Raw genomic sequence first — 10,494 nt, 5'->3', positions numbered from 1 at the left:
CGTACCCAATGCTGATTTTTCAAATACTCAAAGGAAAGATCCTAAATCTGACAGAACCAATAGCAGATTAATGCTAATTTTCAAACAGAAAGGATGAGGAAAAGCAGTGTTTTCAGTTTCAATCAAACAAACAGAAATTTCTTTTCTATCTCCCTCCCTGATTTCTGAACCTTCTCTTTCTGATTTTCAGAACTATTTTGCTTCCTTATTTCAGGACTATCTTTTTTCTGATTTTTAGAACTCTCCCCTCTCTGAACTCTCCACTGTCTTTTTTTTCAGTTTTTTCTAGCTTATGTCCTATCTCTGTCTTGTATGTCTAACTAATGGAAACTCTCCTCTATTTATATCCTAACATCAGACCATCTACAACCTGTTAAACAATTCAAACTCCCCATGTTATCCTGCTGTTCTTTCCACTCAATAGATAAAATAAAGCCCCCTCCCATGAGATTCTCCTGACAAAAACCTCTTTTCATTATTAAAATATTTTATCATTTTATTAAACTAGACCAAAAATGGGCAGCAGGAATGTATCCTGATAGCACATGCTATCCAATTATTATAATTCCCTAACTTCTGACCAAACACATGCTGCCCAGAGTCAAAAGTGAGCACACATGCCATTAAACTGAACTATAGTCTGTAATTCTTGCTAACACCAACATCTATCCAATCCTTAAGTGATTTCTGATTCAAATAAACACACTAACAAGCAGCTATACTCAATTCTTAATTGGATTCAAACAAAGCTTCAGCAGAAAATGAATAACATGAGTCAAATTATTACCATTCAAGGCTGAGACTAATTGACGACATATATTGAATCGACTACGCGAATCACAACACATACAATCAATAGCTAATGATCAGAATTGAATAGTATCGAACGGGGGTTTCAGATTGCACTGTCAAAACCAGAAATGACCCTGGGAACCAATTAATCGATCGAGTATTATTTCGAGTGATTAACTGTCAAACACATACACTCATCAATGAATAGCAAAGAGATTCGATCAAATGAGAAATCTAGGCGAGGACAGAACAATCGACACACAAAAAAAAAATTCAAAACAAATCAACTAATCATTTGGACATATGAACAGACATTTAACAAAACAACAAAATGGACTGACAAGGAAAAAGAAAACAAAAATACCTCAAAGGCTTGAAAAATCAGAAGGTCCTATCTCGGATTTGAATCGACCTTTCTTGGGGTTGAACGAACTTTAATTGAAGTGTTCTCACTGAGAACACTCCGATTAAGGTCCATTAGACCCTAATCCTCTGGCTCAAACGGACAAAAATCGGACTCAGGGCTTCTAGGTTTTTTTAGGGCAGATTTGGGATCTAGGTTTTCCTAGTTGGATTCGGACCAAACCAAGCCTGGTTTGGTCACGAGGGAGGTTAGGGGAGTGTCTAGTGTGAAGTTGGGTTAGGTCGGTGTAGATCGAGGTTTTGCTCGAATCTTCAAATGAAGATTCGAGAACCTAGGGATTGATTCGAACTAAACGGTTGATGGATTTGGATTCAGGGTGATTGAGTGGTCCTAGGGTGTTAGTTTGGTGGTCACCGGCGTCCTTGCCGCCGAGTTTACGGTGAGGGGAAAGGGGGGCGGCACTAGGGTTTCGTGGGGTTTGGGTCTGTGAGGGAGACGAAGATGAGGGAGGGGTGCATGGATAGGGGACGGGGTACAAGATGAGGGCTTATATACGGGGTGGACGTTTTGATCTTGGCCGTTAGATCAGTCGAGATCAACGGCTTGGATCTCTCACTTAACAGAAACGACATCGTTTGGTTAAGTAAGACCGAGTTGGTCTTTGGGTGGAATGGGTCGGGTTAGGTAATGGGTAAGGGTGATGGGACGAAGGCCGTCAGATCAACCTGGTTTGAACGGCTGAGATGGGTTGTCCTTGAAACGACATAGTTTTGTTGTCAAACTACATCATTTTTGTGGCCTGGGAGATGGGTCGCTTGGACCGGCTGCCTTGGGCTGCTTTTGGGCCTCAAATTTTAAAAAGAAAACAGGCCGAATCCGATTTTTAAACCAATTTGCACTCTTTTCTTTTATTTTCTAATTTTAAAACACAAAACCTAATTAAAAATGAAATTAAACACCCATTAATTAGCACGTAACACAATTATCACACATATATTAAAATATTTAAATAGGTAAAATCACACCATGGCGACAAATAGAATAAAAGATGCATATTTTTTGTGATTTTCCTTTTAATAACCGAATTATGGTTTAATTTCACACGACATATATTTTTTTTGTATTTTTGTTTGATAAGACTAAATAAGAATGGACAAAACCACAAATAACTACCAAAAATACCACGTAAATTCTAAAATCGTACAGCAAGACCATTTGTTATTTTTTTTGATTTCTTTTGGAGTGATTGTCGCGTAAACAAAAATCACGTGCTCACAGCTGCCCCTCTTTGTCCGAAAACACGAAGAATTTTCGTGCAAAGATAAATTGAGCGGATATGAGCGATTTTTGCCTATTGGAATACTCCGTGTGAAGCACATTTTGAAAGATTTGACCGAATCTTCGCTTCAAAGATTTTCTACATATCCTTGGCTAAACAAGAATCAGGTCAATGTAGTTCGGGGAACTTTGGTAGCTGGGAATACCATAGGATTGCAATGCTTGCTGTTACTGCTGCTGCTGTTGCCACTACTGCTTACCGACCGCCTTATTACAACCAAAGGAAACTGAAACTGAACTTAACTATTTATGCCTGTCAACCGCTAGTTACAAGATTCCTATCTATAATTCTTTTGCAAACTTGATCTTGGGTCTTAGCTGATTCTGCTTGTAGACTTCGATCCGAATCTTGATGCTCGCAAATTGTAGGCGCTTGTTTATTTCTGCGATATTGAGTGAGACGGGATTGGCGGAGCTCGGTACCTTGACCAAATTTTGGAGCGATCTGCCCTTTGTTCGTTCCAATATCTCGGAACATCTTCTTTTTGTCCTTTTCTTCTTTTCTTTATTCAAGATTGAGACTCATCCCATAGGTCATCTCGATCTATGCGCCTCGAGGTCAAACCTGCTGAGACAAAACAAAACAAACGAACGAAATTTTCTGCCCCAGTTTCACTAGGAAAATTTCGTGAGTTAATTGCCATAATCTACAGCATTGATGCGGGGATAAAAAAACTAGTCTGCAAAACGCAGCTCAGGGGTTGGAGTCCTAATGTCGTCGTAAGGTAAAAATGCTCAGTTCAGGGATTGGATCCCTAATGCTGGCTAACAGAGAAATTCTCAGTTCATGGTTGGAGCCCTAATGCTGGCTAACAGAAAAAATACCCAGTTCAGGGTTGGAGCCCTAATGCTGGCTAACAGAAAAATGCTCAGTTCAGGGTTGGAGCCCTAATGCTGGCTAAATGGAAAATGCTCAGTTCAGGGTTGGAGCCCTGATGCTGGCTAAATGGAAAATGCTCAGTTTAGGGTTGGAGCCGCTAGCTAAATGGAAAATGCTCAGTTCAGGGTTGGAGCCCTAATGCTGGCTAAATGGAAAATGCCCAGTTCAGGGTTGGAGCCCTAATACTGGCTAACAGAAAAATGCTCAGTTCAGGGTTGGAGCCCTAATGTTGGCTAAATGAAAAATGCTCAGTTCAGGGTTGCAGCCCTAATGCCTAATAAAAATGGAAAAAATGCTCAGTTCAGGGTTGGAGCCCTAATGCTGGCTAAATGGAAAATGCTCAGTTCAGGGTTGGAGCCCTAATGCTGGCTAATAGAAAAATGCTCAGTTCAGGGTTGGAGCCCTAATGCTGGCTAAATGGAAAATGCTCAGTTCAGGGTTGGAGCCCTAATGCTGGCTAAATGGAAAATGCCGGTGATTCTAAACTGACCCTGGCTAACAGAAGAATGCTCAGTTAAGGGGTTGGAGCCCTAATGCTGGCTAACAGAAAAATGCTCAGTTCAGGGGTTGGAGCCCTAATGCTGGCTAACAGAAAAATGCTCAGTTTAGGGTTGGATCCCTAATGCTGGCTAACAGAAAAATGCTCAGTTCAGGGTTGGAGCCCTAATGCTGGCTAACAGAAAAAATGCTCAGTTTAGGGTTGGAGCCCTAATGCTGGCTAACAGAAAAAATGCTCAGTTTAGGGTTGGAGCCCTAATGCTGGCTAACAGAAAAAATGCTCAGTTTAGGGTTGGAGCCCTAATGCTGGCTAAATGGAAAATGCTCAGTCCAGGGTTGGAGCCCTAATGCTGGTAACAGAAAAAATGCTCAGTTTGGGGTTGGAGCCCTAATGCTGGCTAAATGGAAAATGCTCAGTTTAGGGTTGGAGCCCTAATGCTGGCTAACAGAAAAAATGCTCAGTTTAGGGTTGGAGCACTAATACTGGCTAACAGAAAAATGCTCAGTTTAGGGTTGGAGCCCTAATGCTGGCTAAATGGAAAATGCTCAGTTCAGGGTTGGAGCCCTAATGCTGGCTAATAGAAAAAATGCTCAGTTTAGGGTTGGAGCCCTAATGCTGGATAAATGGAAAATGCTCAGTTTAGGGTTGGAGCCCTAATGCTGGCTAACAGAAAAAATGCTCAGTTTAGGGTTGGAGCCCTAATGCTGGCTAAATGGAAAATGCTCAGTTTAGGGTTGGAGCCCTAATGCTGGCTAAATGGAAAATGCTCAGTTCAGGGTTGGATCCCTAATGCTGGCTAACAGAAAAAATGCCGGTGATTCTAACTGACCCTTTTTTTTTTAGTTTTCTTCTTTTAGTAAAATGTAAAAGTGAATTTTGGGGAAACTTCCCTTTTGAGTGGATTCCTTATTGCCGAGCCGTTTCTTGCATTCATGTATTTCTTTTCTTTTTGGGCGACAACCTGCTTCTTGTACGGTTGCTTTGGGTCACACCTGTTTCAATTTTCCAAACAAAGAACAATTGTCAGTTCAGAAATGGCGGTTGGTTCGGTGACCTTGATTGTTCCAGTTCTTTGTCGCATCCTTATTTCAGTTGAGAAACTCTGCCATTGATTGAATTCACAGGCGAAACCCTTTGGACTACCCAGACTCGCGTTTCCAGATTTTGTGATGATTTGCTCGTGTAGGGCTTTGGTTTTCCCATCCCGTTCTTCTTGGGGATTTTCAGTGGGGATTTTTATTGGGGAGACTCTGTGGGGATTTGTACAAGGCAGACTCGTTGGGGATTAGCCTGGCAGACTCTTTGGGGACTTTTTACAAAGGAAGGCTCTGTGGGGATTTTTACAAAGGATTTCTCTTTTTTTTTTTTTGTGCCTGTGTGTGGCTTTACTTCGAATGCAGCCAACATCATGATCCATCGGGTTTGGACAAACGTACCACTGAAGCGGGGTATTTACTTCTTACGAAACGGAACTCCGTAAAACCGGTCCTGCCACCTATTCTTTCCAGTATATCTGGAACTTGGAGTTAAAATGAAAGGAATTCAAAGAAAACTAAAACAAAGAACGGCGAAAGCAAATTTTAGAAGAGAAGTGTCCCTTTCGGGCACTTTCGAAGAACGGGACAAGAAAGACTTATCTGAGGGAAACATGCTGACTTTAAATTGACATGACATGCTTTTTGGACTGGACGCCCGACCTTCACGAACTTGTATTTCCCCGTGAACCAAAAGCGGAACTATGTTTCCAAACCGGTGGAACTTTGCCAAGACTTTCTGAGGTGGAATCATCCTTCCGGCCGACAGCGCCCTTTGCGGGTTTTCGCTAGTCGACCTCTCTCATTTCTCTCCTTCTTGTTGCTTGATAGCACTCTTTGCGAGTTTTTACTAAACAAACTCTCTCATTTTGGTTTCTCTACTCCCGTCACCTCACGGTGCCCGAAGGTTTTCACCAACAAGACTCTCTCGTTTTATTTCTCTCAATTCTGAACGTACTGGCCTCCAATCGTGATATTCTCTTGGCTCCCCCTACCTTTGGTAATTGATCCGAAGGACTTGTGCTTGGTAAAGAATGGTAGACGAAACTGCAACTTCTAAGCCGTTTGATGTGCCCCGGTTTCAATTCCAGGGTAAATTGGATTTTATTTTGGTGTGACTGAACCCCAGAGAGAGGCTGCCTACGTATCCTTTTGGAATCAAGTCAGACGTAGTTCAGGCTCAATCAATGTTTTGTTTTGTTTGTTTTATTTTTTTTTTCTTTTTATTTCTCTTTTTTCTTTTTTTTCTTTTCTTTGTTTTTTTTTTGATAGGTAGCCAAAGAAATGTAACCAGCTCAAAGGGCTTGTAGAGAGAGTTGATAGTGTTTGGGGTAGTGGGAATAAAACCTTCATCATTTCAAATGTGTCAGGACCACTGGAGTATAACTCATACATAGTACCTTTTGACTGCATCCGCATTCACTGTTGTTTCGGGATCATTTCCTTCAATATCACCTAGATACAACGCTCTTCTCGGCAATATCTTCCTGATGATGTACGGGCCTTTCCAATTTGGAGCAAATTTTCCTTTCGCTTCCTGGTGATGTGGCAGAATGCGTCTCAGTACCAGTTGACCCACTTCGAAATTCCTGGGTCGGACTTTCTTGTTGTAAGCACGGGCCATTCTTCGTTGGTACAACTGCCCATGACAAACTGTAGCCATTCGTTTCTCGTCAATCAAAGTCAACTGCTCCAATCGAGTCTTAACCCACTCGCTATCTTCGATTTCTGCTTCGACAATGTTTCGAAGCGAAGGAATTTCTACCTCTGCTGGTATCACAGCCTCGGTCCCATAAACCAAAAGATAAGGAGTTGCTCCTACTGACGCGCCTACCGTAGTGCGATATCCCAACAATGCAAAGGGTAACTGCTCATACCACTGTCGGGAACTCTGGATCGTCTTCCTCAAAATCTTCTTGATGTTCTTGTTTGCTGCTTCCACAGCGCCATTGGCCTTGGGCCGATAAGGAGTGGAATTCCTATGCGTTATTTTGAACTGTTCACATACATCCCCCATCAAGTGACTTTTCAGGTTTGCCGCATTATCTGTGATGATAGTCGCAGGAATACCAAAATGACAAATAAGATTTGAATGCACAAAATCCACTACAGCCTTTTTAGTGACCGACTTGAGAGTGATAGCTTCCACCCATTTTGTGAAGTAGTCGATAGCAACCAATATAAATCTGTGTCCATTTGAGGCCTTCGGCTCGATCGGACCAATGACGTCCATACCCCAAGCAACGAATGGCCAAGGTGCAGACATGAGATGCAGTTCTGTGTGGGGTGCATGATTCAAATCGCCGTGCACCTGACACTGATGACACTTTCGAACGAAGCTAAAACAGTCCTTTTCCATGGTCATCCAGTAATAACCTGCTCGAAGGATTTTCTTTGCCAAAACATACCCGTTCAAGTGGGGCCCGCACACTCCTGCGTGTACTTCGTGCATGATCCTTCTCGACTCCTCGGCGTCAACACATCTTAGTAGATTGAGGTCTGGGGTCCTCTTATACAACAACTCGCCGCTCAAAAAGAAACCACTTGCATGCCGCCTAATGGTTCTCTTTTGATCTCCAGTAGCATGCTCGGGGTATTCTTGTGTCTTCAAGAACCTCTTGATATCATGGTACCATGGCTGTGTACACGATCCTGCCTCGATTACGTTACAGTAACCGCGTCTCTCCCTGATTTGGATTTCCAAGGGATCGACGTAGGTGTTGCCTGGGTAGGGTAGCATTGAAGCCAAGGTAGCAAGTGCATCCGCTAGTTCATTGTGACACCGCGGGATATACCTGAACTCTATTGATTTAAAATGCTTGCCGAGGTCCTCCACGTGCTGTCGGTAAGGAATAAGCTTGATATCCCGAGTTTCCCATTCACCTTGGGCTTGCCGGATAATCAGGTCAGAATCTCCCATAATCAATAAATCTTCGACATCCTGATCGATCGCCATATGCATGCCCATGATGCAGGCTTCATACTCAGCTGTATTGTTCGTGCAAAAGAAATGCAGTCTAGCTATGGCAGGATAATGCTGACCAGAGGGCGAGATCAAAATTGCCCCGATTCCTATACCTTTGGCGTTTACATCCCCATCAAAGAACATCTTCCAAACATGAGCGTTTTCCGAGACTACTTCTACGGTGTTTATTTCTTCATCCGAAATATAAGTACTCAACGGTTGGTATTCTTCATCAACCGGGTTCTCGGCCAAATTATCTGCTAACGCCTGGGCTTTCATTGCTGTGCGGGTGACATAGACTATGTCAAATTCAGTAAGCAAGATTTGCCACTTGGCCAGTCTTCCGGTAGGCATTGGTTTCTGAAATATGTACTTCAAAGGATCCAGCCTGCTTATGAGGTAAGTAGTGTAAGCTTGGAGATAATGTCTCATTTTTTGAGCAACCCACGTCAAAGCACAACACATTCTTTCCAGCAGAGTGTACTTGTCCTCGTAGCCGGTGAATTTCTTGCTCAAGTAGTAGATCGCTTGCTCCTTCTTTCCGGTTATGTCATGCTGCCCGAGGACGCAACCGAAAGAATTTACCAAGACTGTCAGATACAAGAACAGGAGTCTCTCTGGCTCTGGCGGGACCAAAACTGGGGGATTTGAAAGATATTCTTTGATTTTGTCAAAAGCTTCTTGACACTCAGCCGTCCATTTGATCGCCTCGTCTTTCCTCAATAGCTTAAATATGGGCTCACACGTGCTCGTCAGCTGGGCAATGAATTGACTGATATAGTTTAACCTGCCCAACAAACTCATCACGTCTTTCTTCGTTCTTGGGGGAGGTAGATCTCTGATGGATTTTATCTTTGTTGGATCTAATTCGATGCCTCTCCTGCTTACTATGAAGCCCAAAAGCTTGCCCGATGGGACTCCAAAAGCGCATTTGGCTGGGTTCAGCTTCAAGTCGTACTTCCTCAGTCTCTCGAAGAACTTCCTCAAGTCTTGGATGTGATTATCCTGCGTCCTGGACTTGACTATCACGTCGTCCACATACACCTCTATTTCCTAATGCATCATGTCATGAAAAATGACAGTCATGGCCCTCATGTAAGTTGCCCCAGCATTCTTCAGACCAAATGGCATAACCCGATAACAGTAAGTGCCCCAAGGTGTAGTGAAGGCAGTCTTCTCGGCGTCTTCTTCATCCATCAACACCTGATGATACCCAGCGTAACAATCTACGAAAGACTGTATCTCATGTTTGGCGCAATTATCAACAAGGATGTGGATGTTGGGCAATAGGAAATTGTCTTTGGGACTCGCCCTATTCAAGTCTCGATAATCCACACATACCCGAGTCTTTCCTTCTTTTTTCGGCACTGGAACTACATTCGCCAACCATGTGGTATACTGGACTACCCAAATCACTCCCGTTTTCAGCTGCTTAGTGATCTCTTCTTTAATTTTGTCACTAACATCAGTTTTGAACTTTCTTTGCTTTTGTTGAACTGGAGGACAGTCAGGGTGAATTGGTAATTTATGAACCACTAGATCAACACCTAGTCCTGGCATGTCATCGTATGACCAAGCAAACACATCTTTAAATTCAAAAAGGAGTTGAATTATCGCGTCTCGCGTTTTCTCATCCGTGTGAATGATTATTTTGGTCTCTCGGATTTCTTCAGGAGTTCCCAAATTAACCGGTTCGGTGTCATTCAAATTCGGCTTAGGTTTATTCTCAAAGTGTTCCAATTCTCGGTTTATTTCCCTAAAAGCCTCTTCTTCATCATATTCTGGTTCTTGGTTCATTATTTCACAATTAAATAGCTCGTTGTGATCTGGGCGTGAAGTCCGCAAGCATGTCATATTATTTAAAGCCGCATTATTATAACTGAAAGAAAAGATAAAGGAAAAATAACAAAAATCAGAACAAAGGACAAAATGAGAAAACAATGATTTTTATTTTCTTGGAATTTGGAAGATAGCAATGTTTATAACTCAGGAATTCAAAACAACAATTGAAGGGAAAAACATCCAAGTTATATCCCGGGGATAACTCGTAATGCAGGAAGGTGGCAGGACAGGTCTACCCGGACTCCTGTCTAGTAGGGAATGGCGTGGCCTCCCAGTTTCGAAGCTTGGCGTTTGGCCCCACATATAGCATCTCAGCGATGCTTGTGCCTTCTCCTGGTTGAACCATGTGAGCTTCGTAGAGCATTTCTCTCATTGCCCCACATATCTCCTCTATCTCTTCGGCCGTGAAAACCTCATCGTCTTCTTCTTCGGTGTATTTTGGTCCGACGAAAGTTTCATATAAATCCGGCAATGGCCGAGGCAGTTTCCAACCCTCATTTTCCTCTTCTTTGCCCACTCTTCATCTTTTGGAGTGGGTCGAAAACCTGTCCCAAAAAGTTTCTTGGTGGAAGGTAAGGTGATGGGTTCCGTTATTCCTTGCAATATTCGTCCGAGCCCTTTCCCTGGCCTGAATCCATGTCGGATCATTTCTTTAGCCACCATGATCGAGGCGTTAGACAAGAAAGGTTGGGGTCAAGGTCTTCCCTCTTCATACTGCTCTGCTAGCACAACTTCGAAAGCCTGATAAACCGTGTGCTCGCTCCCTTCCCTTGGTTCAAG

This window comes from Nicotiana tabacum, chromosome 7, assembly GCF_000715075.1.
Source record: "Nicotiana tabacum cultivar K326 chromosome 7, ASM71507v2, whole genome shotgun sequence".
NCBI classification, from domain to species: Eukaryota; Viridiplantae; Streptophyta; class Magnoliopsida; order Solanales; family Solanaceae; genus Nicotiana; species Nicotiana tabacum.
The sequence above is the reverse complement of the archived record's forward strand: the minus strand, read 5'-3'. Positions refer to the sequence as shown.